At 36.5% G+C, this 23,793-nt stretch overlaps 1 pseudogene; it reads left to right on the top strand.

Moving 5' to 3' along the window:
- The first annotated feature begins 5,764 nt into the window (after window positions 1–5,764).
- On the top strand, window positions 5,765–6,042 carry LOC129088081 (dolichol-phosphate mannosyltransferase subunit 3-like; annotated as a pseudogene).
- The last annotated feature ends 17,751 nt before the right edge of the window (window positions 6,043–23,793 follow it).

The raw sequence follows: 23,793 nt of genomic DNA, 5'->3' as shown, positions 1-23,793 counted from the left end.
ATCTTCTCTCTTTCTTTGATATGCCTGTATTTTTTTTAGAGCACATCACCACTTCTATCTACCCCCACTGCATACAGTAGTCATCACTCTCTTTAAAAGTTCAAAGATTGATTGAGGTTTTATTTGATATATAATGATATTATTCCTCTATGGGCCTTCAATCCCGGTATGTATCAAACCAAAGATACTCAGTGAATGTTTGTCTCCCCCAGTCCCCAAAGATTGAAACCCTAATCACCAATGAGATGGTATTTAGAGGTTTAAATAAGGTTATGAGGGTGGAGCCCCATGACAGAACTGACCCCTAATAAGGGGATGAAGAAACCAGAACTCACTCTCTCTGGACAATGGAAGAACTAAGCAAGGAGGAGGCCTCTGTAAACCAGAAGGTGGGCTCTCACCAGAACCTGATCACCCTGGCACCCTCACAGCCTCCAAAACTGTGAGACGTGAATCTCTGTTTTTTAAGCCATTTGTTATGCATACGTTTCATATGATTTCAAGTCCGCTTGTTTATGACTTAAGTAGATCAGAACTTGCATGAAAGCTACATGATCATCAGGGACCAAGATTCCTTCTTCTAGATTGTATTACCATCCCCAAAATATTGCTACCACCTTCTGGACCAAGATGGCTGCTTAAGTTCCAGATATCATGGTTATATGTCATCATTTTCTCCCTACAATCAACATAAAGGGAGAAAAGATTACAAGGGAAGCATCTTTGTTGTTTAATGAATCTTCCTCAAAGTTGCACATATCACCTCATATGTGGCCATACCTACCTAGAGGAGAGGATGGGAAATATAGTTTTTATATCTAGATGTCAGGTATTCAGCTAAATATAGAGGACTTAATTATTAATGAAGAAATAAGAAGTGGCTATTGGGGGGAAACTAGCACTCTCTGGAACATTTAGGCAATTATAATTACTAAAAATTCATAGCTAATATTGTTGGGTTGCCTTTATTAGGTACTATGCCAAGTTTTTCATGTAAATTTTTTCACATACTCCTTCCAAAAATCTGTTAGTTAAATAGTATCATTATTTGGTATTTGATAGATAGGGAAATATAGGCAAAAACTGATATAGCTAATAATAGTAGATTATATAGCTGTGAGGTAGAGCTAGGATTTGAACTCAGATTAGTTTTCTCCATTAGAACCATAAGCTTATTCACCTCATATATGTTCCCCCAGAGAATTCTGTAAGAATTGATTTTTACCAAGATTTCCCTAGCCCATAGACCAAAATCCTGCATATCATAGTCACATGAATTCAATCATTGGTTTGCTATAAATTTCTGGAATAGGTAGATCTCACATGACCATTACGGTTCCTCAAAGAGGGAGAACACATGCATCTATCTATCTATCTACCTATCTATCTATCTACCTATCTATCTATGACCTATTACTATAAGTTTACAGATAAAAGGGAAGAGTAGCATACAATTTTCAAATAGTAAATATGCAATACTATATTATTGTAAGTTCTATACAGCCAATTGGTTCCCATACATTGTTTTCTTAGATTTTTGACAAACTCTTATATTTATAGATAGCCTAGACAAACAATTGTTGTTCTGATCCAAATACTGGTTAATATTTTTATTTCTGTTAATGACTGAGATGGAAGTAAAATAAGAAAGATGATGAGAATTTCACTTACTCATCAATAATGTGAGTGACTTTTTTGTTGTGTTGGATAATAGCTTTCAAACACTCAAAGAACATGGACATACTCAGTTTCTATGTTACTGGTAATGTAATGGCTACAGACGCAGCACACTTTTAAATTTAGTCTGCATTATTAACATTTTACTCATTAATTTCCTAAGTTTAGAACAGACTGAAAACAACGGGCCTTTGCCAAATCTCCCTAGACCCATTTAGTAGACAGATTTTTTGGAAAATGGCCAAGCCCATTCATTTACATATTATCTGTGTCTGCTTTTAGGCTACAATGCCAGAGTTAAGTGATGGTGACTGAAGTCATATGGCCCACGAAGTTGAAAATATTTACTATCTGGCTATTTAAAGAAAAAGCTTGCTAAGCCCTGGTCTAAAAGGATGGAGAGCAAAAATAAATGGAAGACAGGGGCTGCATTTTTAGTGAAAGAAAACATGGCTTTCACAAAAAATGAGAAGCTCTTTTGAGAAAGATCATGGAACACCCTAGAAACAACAATAAAGGTGAATAAAACACCTTTGGTTCATCAATGTAGGTATCCCAAAATTCCAAGGAGTGTTGCCAACAATTATTCCTAGCAGAAGATATTCATTTTATTTTTCCTAGATGCTGATTAACAAGAAATTATTATTGGAAAGGGATATGGAAGAGGAACCAAGACAACTCTGCGTGGTACAAGAGATCTCCCTGCTTACAATTTCATTATATTAACTTTTAAATTTCATAGCATGGAAGGAACTGAGAAACTGCTGTAAGCAGGAGCACAAAACAATTGCCAGATAGTATTCTTCCTGAATATTTACCTTTTTTCTTCTGAAGCACAAAGGGCTTAAGTTTCAAAGATGGTTGCAGGTTTAATATGTTTTTTCAGTTCTTTTTCAACGTTTATAATACCCAGGAAAAAAAAAAAAACAATTTAAAGAAGACAACAAGAGCAAGTAGGGCATGTGCGGGCTGCCCAAATAACAGATATATTAAAAAAATAATAATAAATGATATTATAGGGGGAAGTTGACAAGGTAATTCTCAAAATGCAAGTCCTTAATTCTTTATTTGTTTTCTGGGTATCCAATGTAATTATATCTGGAATCAAGAACAGAAAATTAGTTCTTTACAATGTATTTAATATTATTACTACAGGGCATCTTTAATATCAGTAAAGCCATATTTATACTGCTAGTAAACTATTCAAAAGTGAGAAAGATCACATGAAATCTCCTCTCAGCATGACTACGTTTTGTTCCAAGACAGGTTAGTATGGGGTTAGCATCATCTACCACATGTCCTATAACGTCTCAATTCTTTGACCATTTTTCTGTTTTGGAAATTCAGCTAAAATTTAATTTGTTTTAATCCCAAAGTAGCATGCAATCTTGATAGAAGCCTGAATTAATAAACACATGAAAGCAGACACTGTAATTTTTAACAAAATTGCATTATAAGGCAGTCACATACACACATAATCTAGACAAAGACACTTTTTGATGATTATTTTTTAAAAAAACATGAAATGAAAAAATTCTTATAGAGAACTCCCAGAGCTCTGAGATTATGTCCAAGGATCCTGAAGAATCCATTTAAAAAGAGTTTGCAGTCAATGTTTTTCTAATGCATTTGACTTTAAAACCATGTATTTATGGAGCATCAGGGGAAACATATTCTGGAAAATACCGTATTTGTGAAAGAGTTAAATTTTTATCATTGTGTCTTTTCTCTGCGATAGAATAGCCAACTGGAGAAATAGTCTAGCCTAGGGTTCATTTTCTCAAGGTTCTGGGGAAAGCCAGTTCAATATGAAGTTAAATCATCACCATCACACAGCCCAAAACATTTTTAAGCTTGAAAAATAAGAAACAGATCACTGTACTCTCAGGGTCCTGAGAGGACTGAAAGCTCAAGTGCCAACCCATTGTAAAAGGAGTAGCTGTTTTGGTGATCTCTGACATAACTGGAAATTGACAGTTCAGAACGCTCTCAGGAGAGACCCTGTTCTTGAGAAACTCTGAGCCCAATTTTGCAATCGTGGTAAGCGTGGTTAAAGTCAAGTCCCTTTCAGACTTTTTAGGGCTTTATCATGATTATATCTTTACATTTACAGGCCATTTTTTCTCAAAAGGCTTTCAGGCATTTTTACCAACTATGATTGTGCGGGGCGGGGGGGAGAGAAAAATAGAGAATGAGCTTTAGTAAAATGAGCTTTTTGAATTAGCCTACTTGGGCTGCAATAACCAGACACCACAAACTGAGTGGCTTACACAATGGAAATTTATTTTCTCATTGTTCTGGAGCCTGGAAGTCCATGATCAAAGTGCCAGTAGGGTTGATTTCTCCTGGGACCTCTTGCAGATGGCTGTCTTCTTGCTGTGTCTTCACATGGTCTATCCTCTGTCTGCACCCTCTCCTGGTATCTCTTCCTGTCCTTAGAGGATGTCAGTCCTATGAATTAGGTTCATTCTTATAACTTCATTTAACCTAAACTATCTCTTTAAGGCTCTATCTTTAAATACAGTTCACATTGGTGGTTAGGGCTTCAGCATAAAAATTTTGGGAGAATGCAGTTCAGCCCAAAATAATGCATGATCATTACAGAGCATTCTAACAAAATATCAAAGTTTGAAAAAGAGAGTAAATTTTTAAAAATCATCTAAGTTTCTACCACTTAGAAATAACAACTGTAGCTTTTGGTGAAGGTCATTTTACACATATCTCCAACCATTTGGATGACTCATTAGATTGATGGATTGTATGTGAAGTGAATAGACTCCAATGTATATAAATAGATTCACAGTATATAAATTATTTTTTAATTAAATAATTTGAAGTTTTATTGATGTGATATTTAACCATGAGTTGATTTTAAAACCAGGGCATAAAGTTATTATTTTTCCTAAAGACTTTAAAATCACCCACACTGTAGGATGTATTTATTTTCATGTATAAATTCTGTTCATTAATTCTTATGAACATTATACTTCAGACCCTCTAAGTCAGACTAAAGGAAAGAAGAAAAAAAAAGGAAAATCTGAATGTTTTTGTCTAGTCATTTAAACCATATAGTAGATGTAAAGAAAGGGTGGAAAATTAAGTGCTCCTGCTTGTTTACAAGGGTTATCTCTGTTTTAGTATATTCTATAAGTTTATAAGTTGGTTTATTGTTTTGATTATTAAACCAAACACTATGTAAGACAGAATCTAGCATAGAAACTTAACAGCTGTTAATAGTGGATGCGTAATAAATATTTGTGGAATTAGAATGTACATCTTAGTGCTACAAGTATTCTGGGTTTTTTGAAGAACTGTAAAAAACAATGGCCACCTGTCTCTCCAGTTTGGCATTTTGTATGAAGTCCTATTGAATGACTCCCACTGTTATGCCACTAGGCATTGGCCTAATGGAGTGGGACTTTACAAAGATATTTAATTTATACTCATCCATAATTTAAATGATGCAATTATACTATACCTAATGTAGTAGAGAAAAATTTAAATGCAATAAAACTCACTTAAAAAATGGGATACTTCTTAAACTCAACAAATATTATTTCATAAAGGATATCTTAAACCTTAGAAAAAAGATTTTGAAAACAATTAAGATTTTGGTGTCTTTTTGTATTTTGAAATCATGTGTTTCTATTTTAGATTTCTTTGTATAAATGATGATGAAATTAGGCTCTTATAATTCCTCCTAATTTCTCTTCTCAGCCCTTAATTTTTGTTAAGGACATATATGTGCATGGACTCATGCATTCTCACAGTAATAATTACATATATATTCTATTTATGATCATAATTCCCACTGTTTCTTAATTGTATTTCTCTATGAATTTAATGTTCAACCACCCTTTTTCTTCATTATCTGCATTTCCAAGGTCATTAAAATATCTCTAAATTATTAAGAACTCACAATGTATTTTTCTTCCATAAAGAACTTTGTGCGTATGGCTATAGGTTCTTACATGTTTAAGAATGTATAATACAGAAGGCAGCGGAAAGGCAGAGCGCAAACCTAGGGAGAATTCCGCACGCTGACGTTAGAGCCGCGCAGAACCGGGAAATGCTTGGCAGAGCGACCATGATGAAATTAGCACAGTGGCTTTGGGCACTTGTGCTCTTGGGCTCCGCCGGGCGGCCTTGACCATGGGGGCCCTAGGCCTGGGCCTGCCTTCGTCCTGCTGGGAGGTCCTCTGGCCACTGCCTGCCTCCTTGCTGGTGTCTGCTGGCTGCTATGCATGGGGCACTGTGGGCTATCGTGTGGCCACTTTTCACGACTGTGAGGATGCTGCCTGTGAGCTGCAGAGCCAGATCCAGGAGGCCAGAGCTGACTTATCCGGCAGGGGGATGCGCTTCTGACACCCTAACCCCACTCCCGCCAGACAGCCCCTCCCTCCCATCCTCCATTAAAGAGTAGTAAGTTTACTAAATAACTTCGTTTAGTATGGAGAATGGGAATTGGGGATTGTGTGTGTACCAGTTGTCGAGAAGTGAGAGGCCAACAAGTCACCTTCCTGAGGTCATCCGAACTTTTATCTTTGCATCCTGCTGGTGTTCCTCCTTTTTATTTCAAAGGAGACAAAGAGCCTCTTCTCAAGATCGAAGGATAGAAATGTTTCACTTTTCCGGTCCTTTTAACACTGTCAGGAAGTCTAACTTACATTCTTCTTCATAACATCCAAGCTCTGTCCTTGTTAAGGCCTTCCTAGGTCTTTCCTAGGTAGCCCTGGTTCTTTTCGATACCTTTCCTGAGCCAACCCTACCAGCCCAAGAATAACTGGTCACGCAGTGCACCTTTGTCCTTCACCAAACCAGGCAGGTTGAGAATCACTGAATAGAGAATGAACCTTAATGGGCAAGGGTAGGGAACAGTTTATTTTAAGGCACATTCTAAAGATTTTACTCCCAGCCTCTGAGAAGAAAAAAAAAAAAGTATAATATCTTTATCCTGTACTTTATCCTGTAATGACAACTGGAATGGGCATAGCACTCATACTCATCACTTCTTTTTTTTTTTTTTCCTTCTCTAGGAATTGTGTAGACTCTACTTCTATATTCTAGCTTTGAACTTGATGTGGAAAAGTTTCAAGTCAGAATAATATCTCCCTCTTCTGCTATCTAAATGCCGTGTACATTTACCTAGTTTTGTCCAAGTGTCAATTATGGTGAATCTATCTTTTCTTCTAAAACAAATTAGTTTTTTTTTTAAATTCGCAGATCAAATTCTTCTCACCTTTTAAGGCATTTCATTGAATGACTGTTACATTTATTATGTTCCTTATCAGGAATATTTATGGGATAGCAATTTTCCTTATCTTTAATCATTTTCTCTGCCTTCCATAATATTTATTTTCTGGAATTTGTTTAATCATTCTTCCATTTTATTTTGTAATTATTTCAACACTTTCCTTAAGTCAGTAATTCTATTGTCAATCATGTTTAGTCTGTTTTCTGTTATGTTTTACACAATTAATGCATTACACAATTAATTCATTACACAGTTAATTCATTGTGTTTAGCATGGAATCATTTTTATTCTCAATTTGTTGTCTAAATTCTTCAATCTCTATTTTTATTTCATTCCATTATTTTTTCATCCAGGTATTTGTTGAATTCACATTCTTTTTATTCTAAACCATAATTAGTTCATGGAAAATTACTTCCTTTTTTATTTTCTTTTCTTTTAGAATAGTTCCTTCATCCATTTACTCCTTTGTTTTTCTTCCTATTATCCATTTTTCTGCTAAATACTTATAAAGTTGCTATAAGGCTACTTTTAATTTTGCTTTTGTCTATTGCAGGCTCTACTTTCCAGCTGATTTATTTGATTTTATATAGTGTGGTTGGATTTCCTTGGTCTTCCTTTACTCCTACCTCATTTAAGACATGTTTGTCTTCCCATCTAATCTATAGCTTGAGGGCTGGGCTTAAGTTTGCTTCATTTTTCATGTTCTGAAGACATTTGGGTAGGAAAGTAAGAACAACTAGAACTAGTTCCCTTTAATGATAAGTTATCAATTTTCTACGTAGTAGTAGTGGTGGTAGAAGTATTGTCCGTGATTGAGAGTTAGCTTAAGATTCAAATTATCCTACCAAATGATCATGGAATTTCTGAGTCCACTGTGGTTTTTTGTTTTTATCCAGTAGACATTGCTATTTCTCCTGCCATTTCTCATACTGTATTAGAAAAAAATATATATGCATACTGTCTAGTAGCCTTTTTGTATCAAACTTTGGGGCAATAACTATTTTTAAGGTTTGTCTGGCTCACTAGTCAGTCCTGTTTCAAGTAAAGTTTAGGAACAATGCTGAATCTCTTCTGAATCTTTTCTTTCCTTGCCAAAACCTCTTAAAACTGACAATATTGAATTGTGATCATAGTTGAATTTCTGCTTCTTTTTTCTTTCTCAAAAATGTACTTTTACTTTCAGTTATTTCATTAGATAATTTGGCAGGGGGAGTGTCTAACCTGACCTCTATCTGCCATAACTATCTGCAAGCCCGCACCAATTAGGTTTTAATTTCTCAAGTGATAAATCTGTCATCATCACACTTCCAGAGATACAGGGTTTCACCAATTAATAATAGAACTTATTTGTAATGAAACTATGCACCCATATATATGCAGGTGAAAAAACTATAAAAATGAATTATGTGTTCCTATTGGTTGTTATAACTTCCAACACAGGACTTCAGGACTCTAAGATGATTCTATTTATTGTTATAGTAACAAAAATACTGGTGATGTAAGAGTAAGAGTATCAAAGGGCTCCAGGGCACTGTCCATGGGCATCGCCTTTTTCTGCAAATAAGAAAGCAGATGCACAATGGCAATATCTTGCTCAAGGTCAAATAACTATAGAGGCATCATTTGAGCTTCTGTTAACATTAGGACCGTGTCTTTTAAATGTTTCTTAGACAAGAAATATTAAACTACAGTCACTACCTTCACCTCCTGACTGTGCAGACCCGGAGGTGGGGCCATGTGGTGAAGCATTACAAAGGCCCACCACTGACCCAGGCTATGAATTTCCAACATTGAGTAATCAGTCTCCCATGGATGATCAAACACTGGTGTGCAGAGAGATGTGGGCATTATTTCCCACTTCTGTTGGTTAATACATTCCCTTCTTCGGCTGTGGAATTACACTGGCTTAGAAACTGCCAAGTGTGTGTCTCTTAAAAAATATAGCACATACTTTCAGTCATAAAAGCAGAAACCCAGCTGACTTCTGTAAGAACTGTAAGAACCGATTGAAAATATCCAAAGAAATAGCTCTAAATGTTCAGCTTAATGCACAGGGGTGGAGAAAGGCAAGAAAGGAGGGATGTTAGGTGTCCTTCAAGGTAGGAGGAAGACAAAGGAGTCCTGTTCCTTGTTCATTCAGAGCTAGGAGGTACAGCAAAATAGAATGGATGCCTCTACACATCCCTTTCCTACTCCACCCTCTCCTTGAAATCATGACCCCAAACCAACTGCTTATGAGAATGCTGTACCTTTCAAGTATCCCAATACATTTTCTTTAATCACATGGATTATTTTACTGTAAGAATTCACATACTCTTCCCCCAGTATCACTTCACTGGGGTCAGTAGAGTAAGCACTTAAAATAAATAAATAGTGTGGTAAACATATTAATGTCCCCTCCCTAGCAAGATGTTCATATCCTAATCTTTAGAACCTGTGACTATTTTACCAATATGGCTAAGGGGACTTTGCAGATGTTGTTAAGAACCTTGACATAGGGTGATTAGCCTGGATCATACAGGTGCATCCAATGCAATTACAAGGGTCTCTATAAGGGAAAGAGGGAAGCAGGAAGATCAGTTAGAGATGCAATGACAGAAGCAGAGTTCAGAGAGGTTTTGAGATGCTACAGAGCTGGGTTTAAAAACAGAGGAAGGGGCCGTGAGCCAAGAACTATAGACAGCTTCTAGAAGCTGGGCAAGAGAAGAAAATAGATGCTCCCCTAGAGCCTCCAGAAGGAATGTAATTTCTTTTGTAGTAATTTGTTACAACAGCAATAGGAAATTAATATGAATGCATAATATGAATGCATAAATTTATGATAAATTATTGATGCACTGATTTCAGAGCAATAAAGCATGGATGATTACTCTAGGAATTCAAAGGTAAATAGCAGGCCTGGTGCCTCACAACAAAACTCTGTGTCTGATAGAAGCTATAGAAATGAGACCCTCACCTATAATCACGAAATAAATATTTCCAAAGAAATAAAGACCTTTATTTTTTCAGGTGCTTCCACTATTTTTAGGATCTGGTGGAAACAATTTTAAGGATACAGGAATTGTTAATAACCGTTTCCTGCTGAGCTGTATTGAACTGAACCGACACGCTTCTTCTTAAACCACCACTGTTTCTATTTCTGCATGAGCAAGTGTCCACTGACCTAGTAAGATTTTAACTGAAGCATGGCCCCAAAGTAAAGTTTCTGTTTATGGTTGTGTTTCCCCCATTGAAAAAGGAAGCATAGAATTACTATCCATAAGCTAGAGACAACATGACTTCATCATGTCATAGAGAAACAAAGGGTCTTTTTTTTTTCCTCAAAGAGATTTCTAATGACCTTTGTGAAGACTCTATATATTTAGATTCCTTCTTGGAAGAAAGAAAGGAAGAAAGAAGGGAAGGAAGGAAGGAATAAAGGAAGGAAGGAAGGAAGGAAGGAAGGAAGGAAGGAAGGAAGGAAGGAAGGAAGAAAGAAAGAAAGAAAGAAAGAAAGAAAGAAAGAAAGAAAGAAAGAAAGAAAGAAAGAAAGAAAAAGGAAGAAAGATTAAAGGCCACCGTTTCAATGCAGCCTCTTCATCCAATTGCCTTCATGACTTGACCTGTCCAAGAGGGCCTTAATACTGATCTCATTTTGTCACTCTTATAATTGGACACTTCCCATGGCTCCTTCCCTCCTGTTTCAAACTCCTGTGCCTGGTCTTGAGGCTCCAGCCCCATTCCAGCAATCTAGTCACCTACTAGAGAGAATCCCTTGCTTATATAGTTGTTCAGCCAATAGGCAACCGAAATTTCATTTTCTCATAGAAACAATATTTTACAAGGTGCTGAGAGGCCAATACCAGCCTACATGAAGCAGATTAATCTCTCATGTATTAATACTATTCCCACTGTATCCACAACATCGTCCCTGCCTCTGCAAGAGTTCTCACTTGGGTGGCTTAATGCAAGTCTTACTAGGATTACTTCTTGGGGGCTGGAGGTAAGATTAAAAACAATGTTATGAATTAATTCCAAGTTTTCTAACTAAATATAAAATTGCAAACAATACATCCCATGGCTCTCGTCAACACCACCTACGTGGCCACCATGCTCCTGAGAGCTGGGAGATTAAAACACGGATTTGACTTGAGTTTAGGTGAGGTAAGGTGGGGGCCCTTCCTAGGCACTGTAACTTCATATTACACCAAAATACATAAATAAGAACATTTGTCTATAACTTCACGGCTAGAAAAAGGAAAGTATCATTTAAATCAAGTAAATCAACTTATTGTTTGACTAAGAAATAAAGAACTGTTGATGTGAATTCTCCCTCACCCTCAACCTCTGTCAGTGAGCATGTGTGGCTGTTTTCATAAGGAGGAATTAGTAACAACTGGCATTTCTCAGTAGGGAATTTTTGCTTCTGTCAAGGCTCTCTCCCAGGTTCCATCCTTTCTCTCCCTTTGGCTATGATGTTTAGTTATTTTAAGTCACAGCAGAGGTGATTTTAGATTGGCCAGATAGTCTCCTTTTGTACAATTCTAAATTCTCTGCATCCTTTAAAACCTGTCTCAGTCCTCCCCAAGTCTCTCCCTCTCTTCTCTAGCTGTGGTTGACAATTGTTATTCTATAAACCCACGACTGTTCTCTTCCAATGGGAAGAACACTCTCAAACTTCTCACCCCCTTGTTTTCCCACCTCCTTCTTCCCATCACTCTGTTATCAATGGGAACTAATAAGTTTCCATCTCATGACCATAGCGAATGACAATTGATTCTGCTAGAAACTGGCTAAGTTTCCACACACTCCTCATCACAGTGATTAGCCTACATACCAGTCTCTCCTTAAAAATTGTGAATGGAAGCTGCTTTGATGGGCCTTTTCTTTCCTAATCACAAGCTGTGTTGATGAGCCCCTTCTATGCCAGAGGCTGGCTGGATTAAGTCAATCTGCTTTGTGGAGAAAATCAATCCACTGTGGAAAAAAAGATAGCTGAGGAGAGAGAAGAGATAAACTAGATAAGACGGAGTCATTCTTTTTTTTTTTTTTTAATTATTGCTTATTGTTTTAAAGAAGAAGAAAGGAAAGGAGAAAGAGGAGAGAGCATGGGTGTGTGAGAGAAACATCGATCAGTTGCCTCTTGCACACTCCCAACCAGGTGACCTGGCCCACAACATAGGCGTGTGTCCTGACTGGTTTCCTAACTGGCAACCTTTCAATTCACAGGCTGGTACTCAATCCATTGAGTCACACCAGCCAGGGCAAGACAGAATCATTCTTAAGGCCGACTTTACTCTGATCTTTCTAGTAATTTAACTAAGGAAATTATTTTCCTTATGCAAATTAGAATCGAGTATTTGTAACATCCCTAGAAGAGCCCTGACATCCACCAAGCTCCTTTCCACAAACCTTCTCAATTTTTATATGGCCTGCACCATTAGTTAGCACATACTGTTGCACTATCTCTTTGCAAACTGATGGCTTCTTTTGCATAGACCTTGTTCCCTAATTGGATTGTGCGTGTGTGACTTGAGAGCAAGTAGCCTAACTTAAATTTAGCAGAAATACTTATCATCATGGGAGGAAGCTCAGGAAATATTTAGTGGTTGATTAATGGAAGAACTTCCTGAACAGATGTGTTGCATGTTTATCAGACATTATCAGATATTATTAGCTCAGCTGGGTACATGCAAAAAGAACACAAGAGTCAGTAGATTGAAGTCTTGTCTCTCCCTTTGTCTTGTTGACAATGATTAAATTGCTTCATCTTTCTGAACTTCAGTTTCCTCTTTATATTTTAGATCAGGGTAATAATGTATTGGTCATGATATTTTTGGTTGCAGGACACAGAAATACAATTTAATTTGAATTAATAAGAAAACGACTTTTTCTTATATAATTTAAAGTGTAGCAAAGTAAGTAGACATTCAGGTATTGGTGGATATAGACAAACAAATAATATCAAATTCTTCATCTCTTGGCCCTAATTTTCTTTTCCTGGTGATGACTTACTACTAGGTAGACGTCTGCAAGTGGCAAAAGCCACACGTTATTTACCATAAAAATATGTCCATGCCCCTTCACATATGACTTCAAGGATCAGATATCTCTAAAAGTATTGTGTGTGCACAAATGACCATCTGAATATTAGTAATTATTAAAATGCTCAATCAAAAATGATCCCTGTTGCTGTCTGAAACATCTTTTAACATTATAATCATTAAAATAATGGAATTGCATATATCATCATAAAAATTCCTTAAAACAGAATTACTGCAACCAAGACTTTAAGCTCTCATTATAATTTGGATGCATAGCCCTTTGACTTTAAAAATACTTTTTTTGGTCCTAGAAACTTAGTACTCTTAGTAACAACACATCTTTGAGGGTCTTGTCAATCCCAGTTTAGTAACTGAAGGACAATAAGATGTAGCTAATTTAATAATGGCACGCAGACAACCAGAGCCAAGACAGGACAAGGATGAAAGATTTTCTGCTTTCCAGACATTGTTGAAGGGGCACATTCTGTTCTCTGTCTCAGGGCTGTGAGTAGGACAATAGAGTGAAAACAAGTTGACACAGAGTAGAGAATTTCCTCCTAGGGGCAACAGCATCAGGTCTATGAGATTGCCTTCACCCATAGATAAAGTAGCCCTTGAGTTGGTATCAAAACTGTGACCTTGCAATTTCTGGAGGAAAACCTGAATTCAATACAACTTCTATCTTCATTCTCTTATGCCATTAAAATCTTTGATAACTACCTAGTAATAATTAAAGTACATTATTTACCAAAATCGTTGTGATTTTTAGAATCCTCACTTGAGAGATCATCTATGGACTGACTTGGCCTTTCCCACTGAAGCACACATGAAGAAATTTATTTGTTCTTTGCAGGGATGATGATGGTATGTGAGTTGTGCTTTGCCTTCAGGGAAGTACAGAGAGGATGAGGTGTTTCTGTTTGTTTCATTATCACACAGATTTCTGTTTCTTTGAGAAATGTATGAACTTGGGGCTTTTCTGAAGAGTACCTCTGGCATTGCTGTTATTGTGCGGGGACTGACGCAGTGAGAGGGTGGAGAGGGCATTGAGGAGAATGTGGAACGGCCTGCTTAAAACAGGCATTTCCCTTGAACACCAGACAGCCTGAGCACCACAATGAAACAAACTATTTATTATTCTCAAGATGCCCTAGCTCCTTTTTTCCTCTGAAATGCTGTGTTCCTGCCACTGTGATCCATTTACCTTCATAACCTTTGTTAAATGTTCTACCTCTCAACCAAAAGATTCTAGAATTCTAAATACCAAAAAAGTTACCTCTTCTTAGTGGCCTCTGGCAGCCAGAATCCAGCCATTACTAAGAGATTTCTACCTGGTTGGAGAACTGGCATAATTTAATTTGTATCTAGCATAGTCTTTTCCTGATTTCTACTTGAAAAATTCTTCCAAGAATCTCTGACAAATAAAATGCTTGTTTTGAAACTTCAAACACTAGGGAAGCTCTGAGGTTTTCCCAGGCCACTTCTTATCAAATCCATCTTAGTCTTACATGATTATAACGGGCATAGAAATGCACAATGCTATTACTGGCACTATTGAAAGTAATCCCTGTTACTAAGCACGCATCACATCTGCCTTCCTAACACTGCCCATAACAATAGATATCAATATCACTGTCAGTAATAGGGTCTTCTCACACAAAGAACAACCATAAGAAGTATTTATCTTTGTCATTAATTTGTTATGCATTTCAATTCTTCCATTAGTTCTCTTTGTCAGATTAATTATACAGATCTCTTCCCATTTCTTCTCCAGATTTAGAATTGATCTCTGAATCCATAGATAATTGTGTCTTTCTAATTGTATCCTTTCCTGTAGGGGACATTGACCAGATGACACCTGAGATTGACTGGAGTGACTATTGCTGGTATGAAAAGACTGGAATGTTGTCAAATCTTATCCTTGCTCAGTATTTTGGTGGCAGTCAAATGCCCACAAATGAAAGGCTCAGCGTGAGATGCTTGCTTTCTCTAAAGCACTGTTTCTTATACCTCATGGAATATTGGAATCAACTTTGGAGCTACAAACAAGCCAACAGACAACAATAACAACAAGAACAATAAAACCTTACCTATGTGACATCTTGGATCAGTTAAGTCAGAATCTTGGAAACTAAACCTACAACTACCAAAAATCACTGCTCTACAGTTTTGAACAGCCACAATGCCCAGGACTCACTGCATTTTCAAAATCTGGGTTATGTACTGAGATGAATGAGCAGAGCAAGTCTGCAAAATGTCAGCATGCCACACTAAAGCAGTGCTTTCCCAGCAGAGATTCTGCTGCTGCAGTCACTTGGTCATGTGTGAAGCCATTTTTGGTTGTCACAAGAGGGAAAGGGGATGCTGCTATCATCTGATGGGCAGAGAGCAGAGATGCTAAGTGGCCTGCAATGCACAGGACACCCATGCATAACAAAGAATTATCCAGCTCCCAAAAGGTCAAAGGAGGCTTAGTATATTCCTCTTTAGAGGGATTAGTAAGGGACACTGCTGATTTATTAAAATTACCTTTATAGTCTTCTTTACTCTAAGAGAAGATGTTATTAGTAAAAGTAGAAATGATCTAGATTTCTTTAAATATACAGGGTGGGGCAAAAGTAGGTTTACAGTTGTGAGTGTGGGAAACACAGAGTTTATTCTTATATTATTTATAATTATTGCATTATTTTCCATATAAACAACTGTAAACCTGCTTTTGCCCCACCTTGTATTCTTTATTGGCTAGTGGGAATTTGGTTTCTTCTCTAAACGCCAGAATAAAAATTTTACAACACCATTTGAAGGTTTTCTGACTTACAGTGGATTGTAGATTTTAAAATTTACATCTGCTAGCAGGTTTGACACCATTCTTCTTGACAATTTTTCCCTAAATATTTCCTTAAAAGAAAGAATAAATGAAAATATATTAAAGGAATAAGATAGTCGTCAAATTGTATATGTAAGTCACATGATTTTAAAGTAAAAGGAACCTCATTGTCAAACTGTGGTTCAGAAAGGTTGATATTGTCTAAAGTTTCGCAGGTAATAACAGAGTTGGGACTGATACTTACAACTGTTGATCATTTACCCACTACCTTTTCCACTAGTCTATGTATTTTTCAAATGACTCATAGCCAAAGATCCAATTCAGTAATGTGCAATCTACCCATTTAAAAGTTAATAACATGCTTTTCCCCCCCCAAATGGGGCAAGAATATCATTTGTTTACCTAAATAGCAGTTATATCACAATGTGGAGAGATGGATACATTAGATTCTGACAGCTGATGTAGCAGATTGTATTTTCCAAAGATGGCTACCATCAATGTCTCATCTCATATATGTGGAAATTACATATATAATTTTTTTACAATGTTACTGTGACACTGCTCTCAAAGAGTGTCCAGGTCTACATTTCCTCTCCTTAAACCTAGGAAGACCTTCACAACTGCTTGCCCTGCCAGTGAGAGCACAGTGTTAAGTTACTGCCATGCATTTCCGCTTTTTTACTCTCGGATGTTCTCTCTTGGAACAGAGCCATCATATCCTTAGAGAGCCAAGCAGCCCTGTGAAGGGACCACCTCCAGGTGTCTCAGCCAAAAGCTCCAGTTGCTAGCATGACAGACACGCATCATCAGCTCTCAGATATGGGAATGTGTAAACCTGTAGATGAATTCCAGCCCCCAGGCCTCAGAACCTGCCCAGTGTTCATTCTGTTCCAGCTGATAAAGTGTAGGACACAGACATGCAGTCCCTGCTGAGTCCTTCCCTGATTACAGATTTGGGAGCCAAATAAATGATCACTGATGTTTTAAATCACTTGTTTGGGAAGCTTTGTTACTTAGTAGTAGATGACTGATACACCTGACATTATTAAGCTTTCAAATTACACAACCAATTTAACTTTTTCTGATCATACCTGGCTCACAATAATTTTCAATAATTATTTATTTAATAATTGATTAAATTTATTCCATACTCACAAACATGTTGCTGATCTGATGTGGCAAATATTACAAAACCTGTGCCAACTGTTAATTAATAAATTGCCATTCTGTGTTATATATCAGCCTTTGTAAAAAAAAAGTTAAATATGAATTCATTTCTTAAAGATAAATCTACTGTCTATTTTTGAACATATTGAACTGCTAAGTCTGAAAGGGCCAGAGACCAAAGTATGGCAAGTTTATTACCCAGAAGGATTCTACCCTTTCAGTACTTGATAGTGAAATAGTCTTTCTTCTGATACTTGGACTTTGCTGAACTACTTAAATTTCAACTTCAACCATGTCCTTTTCTTCACATAATCTTGTATCTAATAAATCACTATGCATGAATGAAGAAGTAAAAAACTAACTAACTTTGACATGTCCTTAAAGACCATCCTGTGATGTAGAGCTACAAACACTGTTTTCCAGACCTTAGTTATTTTTGTGAACCAGCCAAATCTCTTCATAATAAGGCATATGTTTTTGTGAGAAGAAGCACCATTCTTTATGTTGGCTGTCCTCCATTAAAGCAGAATATTTGTCATATAAATTCACCAAGGAGCTCCGGGCCAAGTGTTTTCGATTTATGAAGTCTTAGATGTGGTCTACAATGAGTTAATTACTCTTGGGAGCAAAATGCTTGCTTATAGATGAAAGCAATGCTTGAGATTTATTGGCACTAGTGAAATAACTCAGAATAATGTAAGATAATTTCTTCTAAGGCTGTGGTCTCTCAGAGTTGAGAAATAATCCCTTTTCTTGGGGGAAGGATATAAACTGGTGACAACTTTCTTGAGAAATAAAGTTTCTCAAAGCAAGAACTATTTTGATATAGAAACAGGCTGGATGAAGAACAAGAAAGTAAAAGAAAAAGTGTGGGATGACTAGTCCATCCAGAAATAAAAACTGAATCTTAATCTAAGTTAAGACAATTTGATATTGGCTCAAGGATGTACAAATAGCCTAACCAAACAGAGAGCCCCCAAATAGATTAGTGCCTATAAATAAGTAAGCTGACTATATGACAGAACTTACTCTCTGGATGACTGGGGAAAGGATAAAACATTAAATAATTGTGTGAAGACAATGGGTTATCCAAGACAGACAGACAAACAAAAAAGAAATTGGGTTTATATTTCATACAATTAACTCATTAATGTTCAAAAATTAATTCTAAAAAGGCTAACTACTTAAAAGTAAAAAGAACAACTTTAAACTTATAGCCAAAGATATGCATGAAAAAGGTTATGGCTTCAAGGGAGAGAAGGATTTCATAGAAGGATGCAAAAAGCACAAAGTTTAAGAGAAAGTATTGATAAATTTAACTACATTAAAATTGACACCTTAAAAATGCACACACACACACACACACAAGATAAGAGATTTACAACAAATAAATTGATAAAACTTTATAATTCAAAATATGTTAAGAACCCCTAAAATTAATAATAAAAACACATCTTACTATGAAATGGGTAAAGGAAAGGAATATATATTTCAAAGGAGAAATAGCATAAATGACTAATTATAATAAGAAAGTGCTAAATTTTATTACTAATTCAAAACTGCAAAATTAAAAATACAGCAAATTAAACCACTGATTGGGAAAAAGTAAAATCTTGTTATACCAAGTATTGACAAGATACTTTATCAATGGGAAATATTGTCCATTGACTGTAGAAATGTAAATGAAGAAATCACTTTGGAAAATTATTTAATATAACCTAATATATACATAGATATGTGTGTATATATAGACACACACACAAATACATATCTTACAACCCCAACAATTTTATTTCTAGAGATAAACTTATCACACTCTACACAGAGACATGTAAAATATGCATAATAGAATTGTTTATAACAAAAAAAGAAATCAACCTAAATCTCTATATACTTTAGTACAAATAGATACATTGTAGCTTATGGACTCTTACAGAGCAGTTGAAATAAACCACCTATTGCTGTACCTATCAATACAAATGAATCTCAAGTACCTAACACTGTATGAAAAAATTCAAGGAAGAATGTAGTCATTATGACTGAATACTCCTTAAAATGTTAAAAACAAGTAAAATGAAATGATGTATTATTTACAGATACATACATAAATTGAAAACTATGAAGAAAAACATGAGAATGATTAATGACATTCAAGATATTAATTATCTCTAGAAGGAGAAAGTAGGGGGAACCAATCAGGTACATACACTCAGGGAGCTTTAAGGCTATGCTGTCTTAAGCTGGGTGATTGGTTCAGTGTTCATTTTATCTTTATCCTTTAAATTATACATACATGGTATATGTACTCTTATCAAAATAATATATTTAAAAATACAAAAAAACAAGGAATATAGATATACTATCTCATGACATGCTTCACTTCCAAACTTTCTGATATCATTGTAAACTAGGAAACTGGACTGGATTGATTAAATTTCATTTCAGAGTGACATTCAGAATGAATGGCCCTGTGTTAATACACAAGGAGCTCGGTTCCTGTTACGCAGGCTATAAATACATAAGTAAAGGTTATTTTGAGAGGACAACAATGTCCAAGATTGGAAATATTTATTTTAAAAGGTTTCCTTTGGGGTTTCCCCTTTTAGCATAACCTTGTCCTACACATGCCCCAGAGGATAAGGTCACCATAAAAGCCTCTCTCAACATTCTACGATCTTGTCTGTGTCACCTTGTCACCTTACTGGGCATCAGAACCATCCTGGTTTCCCGTGGCTGGCCTTCAACTTATTGTTTAGTTGTTATCATCACTATCCTCAAGTTCTTTTCCTTCATTAGACAGAATCAAAATAGAATGTTCAATTATTAGACAAAGACCTTCTAAAGCAACATCCATAATTCTTCTCTAAACACATTAAGGAACCGAGTATTATACCAAATCTTTTTCTCAGGGACCACAATTGACCAGACTATAAAAAACAATCAAAAAGAATAAGAAAGATCTGAAGTGTGAGGACAATTCAAGGGCAAAAAGTGGTAATTTTTAAATAACTTTATTGGCAATAATTGATGTTTAATAAATTGCACATGTTTTATCTGAAAAATCTGAAGTATTTTGACATATGTATGCATCCCTGGGAGCAATACTACAATCAAGATAAGCATGTTATAATTCTTAAGTGTACCCTCATTGTCTCTTCGTAATCTAAACCTCCCTTCACCCTTCCCTGTGGAATGAAAAATCTGCTTAACTTGCATTTTTTGAATTTATATAAATTCATTTTCATTTTAAAGGATTTTATATAGATGGAATCATACAGTGTGTATTTCGGAGTGGAGTCTGGCTTATTTCACTAAGCACAATGATTTGGAAATCCAGCTATACTGTTTTGTGTGTCAATAATTCTTTCCTTTTCCATGCCTGAGTAATATTCTACTATGTGGATATATCAAAATTTGCTTATCTTTTCAGAAAGGATATAATATTAACCCAGATTTCCCAGTCTTCAAGGTTTTAGCATAGAAGGTGTTCTGTCAACATAATAACACAGGTATATATGGCCTTCGTCTTCGGTCACTCACAGAGTGATCCCAAACACTTTAACTCTCTCCTCTCTATCCGTTTCTGGGTGTCTTCAGGGGGTGCCTTTCATGAGCTCATGAACATCTGCATTTTTGTTAAGCATCTTCCACACTGTACCAGACATTCATAGTATAGAGTGTGCTATACACAGGCTAGCTTCCCAGGAGAGGTGAGGCGCGGGAGATCGACACATGCCCAAGCTGGATGAAATGCCACTGTAAATGGGAAGGCCCTGTAGTCTGCCTTTGAGGGGTCCTGAAACTATGCTGCTTATGGAGCTTTAAGAAACAGCTTGTTCTGTTACTCTTCACCCTACTTACATTGTGGGTATTAAATTTGAGGACATAAATTTAAATTTACATAAAATACAGTTATTTTTCTGTAGCTTTTATATTCTACAGTTGAAATCAATGTCTAATTGAGTTCACATTTCACCCAGTAGGAAGAACTTAAATTTACTGCATTCAATGCATTAACAGTTAAAAGTTTTATTCCACTCATCACCACCACCTCTCCCTTTTTTTTTTAACTTAGGTTTGTATCTAATTGCATATGGTTATATGCCTCCAGTTTCTCCTCTGCTCTCAAATTCCCATGTTATCTGGGAGCAATATTGTCTCCTGGGACAAAGTCAGAGGAGTAGGCTCTCAGAAGCTCAAGGGTTCCTCTCAGACTTGGAATTTTTCTTCTCCTCTGCTGATGAAGGCTTCATTCTTGTGCTACACTCAAAGTTCCTTCTTCCCTTACTATAAGTTCTAAGAAGAGCTCCTTGGTTTTCAATCACATGGGCTTCTGGTATATAGCCCTTCCAGTTTGTCCTATATACTCAGATATATACAATTCCCCTGCTGAGTTCCTCAAAATGTTGTCAAAATATGTTGATATAGTAAAAATAAGCTTATATGAATTTGTTGCCATTGGAGGGAACATCACCTTGACAGGATTTCAGAAGCAATTCAAAGAGGAATCCAGAAGTGACATACTCTAGCATTTTGGGGTCTGGGCTTAAGCAGTCTAAGGGGTGTCTTTAAAGGTAAGTAACTGACTAGAACTGGTCAAAATTCATCCTATAACAGTGTAGAGTTGGTTATCAGTCAGACAAGAGTTTTAACATATGTGCTGATAGACACATTTTTGTTTGCTAAACAAGCTGTTTGCTGAGAAGACTGCTCTCTCTGTTAAGTTGGCATGTTAAGTATGAATCTGCAGACACACAGGACAATAGTGGAATGCAAATATCACAATTTTATTAGTAGCTGCATATGCCTTGATGAGCCAATTCAGGGTTCTATGCATAAAGATACACATGAAAAGAAAAAAAAGGGGAGGATGGTAAAAAAAAATTAAATTTATTGCCCCACTTTAGATATATAGTATCAGAGGAGAGAATTAGAGTCTGAAAAACCTCTGTTGGGAATTCTCACTGACTTTTTAATTTTTCTACCAGAGAGAAAATACAACAAAAGCAGCATGGAACCTGAGTTCCTGGGTTGGTTGTTTGCCTGTTAGGCACAATGACTACCCACTAGCAATTGTGATCCAATCAATGTCTTGAAACTGACCAGTCAGATTAGCTACTCCTAGGCTCTGAGGAGGAGCTAAGAAAGTGGTAGGCAGAGGCATGAAAAGGAGACAGCATACTGCTAAGTTTTCTGACCTCTACATTTTTCTATTTTTGTCCTCTGTACAAATTTACTTTGGGTCAGGATGTGTATTTGGGGCTATGTTATTGACATTTTCCAAGAGACCTAGGAATCCCCAATCTTGCCTTATATATCAATTTTCTTTCCATGGGATTCCCAAAGGAGCTATATCCACAATGACTAATACAAGAAAGGGGACCAAGCTTACTTTATTAATAGCTATGCAATACTCTCATACCTAGAGTGGAAAACTCTACATTAAAAGCTGGACTGTTACATAGAGTTTAGGATGAATGTTTTCTATCTTTTTCTAAGTCTATATCCTGAGATTCTGTACTATGTGGATGGTTATAAAGAGGAAAGAAATTAAACATATGGCAAGAAAAATGTGACCATGTCTACATGAAATACCTGGCAGAAAATTTCCCACACAGCCATATGCACTAGGTGGAGTGAGCAGGAAAGAAGAACCTGAGTTTCATTTGCAAGACCAATTTAAAATATATATTTTTTTTCCCACTAGAAATCATGATCCCTTAATATTCCATGCTCTGAACAATTACACTAGTAATTGTTTTCCCATTTCAAATAACTAGGAACAAAGTGAGCAGGGGAGCCAGAAAAGTGGTTGAAATGCATTTCTCCCCATCAGAGTTTCAGGCATCGGCTTAGAGAAGCAGAAGGTGAGCTATGAGAGGGATGGGAATGGAGCGTGTTTCTGGCCTTACTACACAGGCACCATTTTCCTTGTATTCTACTTAACCAGCTCTAGGCTACTGGTCTCATTACACCAGCCGGCCAACCAATGAAGGCATGGGTGGAGGGACATTCTAATGGTAGAGTTTAACCTTTTTATCAGAGACTGTATCTGTACTGTGCAGTGTATAACAAAATGCTTAATGAGCACAGTGTTTGTTGAATTAAATGTATGAATGTCATAAGCCTGCATGTGTTGCCCACCTTTTAGGAACTACTGAATTGCGAATCATTGAACCTGCTCTTATTTGTAGGCACATATCACCTGAGTCACTTCTCACAGTGTAAAAAGTGTGATGGACTTTCTAACACTAGTTTTTCCCTTGCCGCCTCTCACTGAGATGGCATGAAAGCTTAAATATTACTTCCCTAGCCTACCCTGTGTCTAGAGGTGGCCATGTGACTCAGTGATGGTCAATGAGATGAAAGCAGAAGTCAGGAAAGTTTTGACTCTACTAATAAAGAGGACAGACTTAAGTCATGCTTCCTATTCTTCTTTTTCCTGCTTTGATTACATACATTTGTCTAATACTTGGGCAGCTATCTCATGCCCAAATGAGAAGGCAAGTCTGAAGGAGTCACAAACGTCAGCATCGACAGCTTCAAGTCACCGAGCCAATCCCTGCAACTGCCTACATGTAACCTTATTGCTGCTTGAGAAAAATAAGCCCCTAGTAGCTTAAGCTAATAGTAGTTTTCAATTGCATGTGGCCATTAACATTCTTGACTGCTACAAAATTTACCTGGTAAGGAAACAGAGAAAAGTCTTGAAACTAAATCACCCAGATGGAAATTCACAGCTGAGTTGAAAAATAATCACCATTTTTCTTTTTGCAATACAAACATTTACAACCTGCATCTTCCCGACACTTTCCCCAGGTGCACGAGGCAAGGAAGATGGAAAA

Source organism: Pteronotus mesoamericanus, unplaced genomic scaffold, assembly GCF_021234165.1.
Source record: "Pteronotus mesoamericanus isolate MK-2021 breed Mesoamerican mustached bat unplaced genomic scaffold, CSHL_Meso_final scaffold_54, whole genome shotgun sequence".
NCBI classification, from domain to species: domain Eukaryota; kingdom Metazoa; phylum Chordata; class Mammalia; order Chiroptera; family Mormoopidae; genus Pteronotus; species Pteronotus mesoamericanus.
Note: the sequence above shows the minus strand (reverse complement) of the source record. Positions and strands in the feature narration are given on the sequence as shown.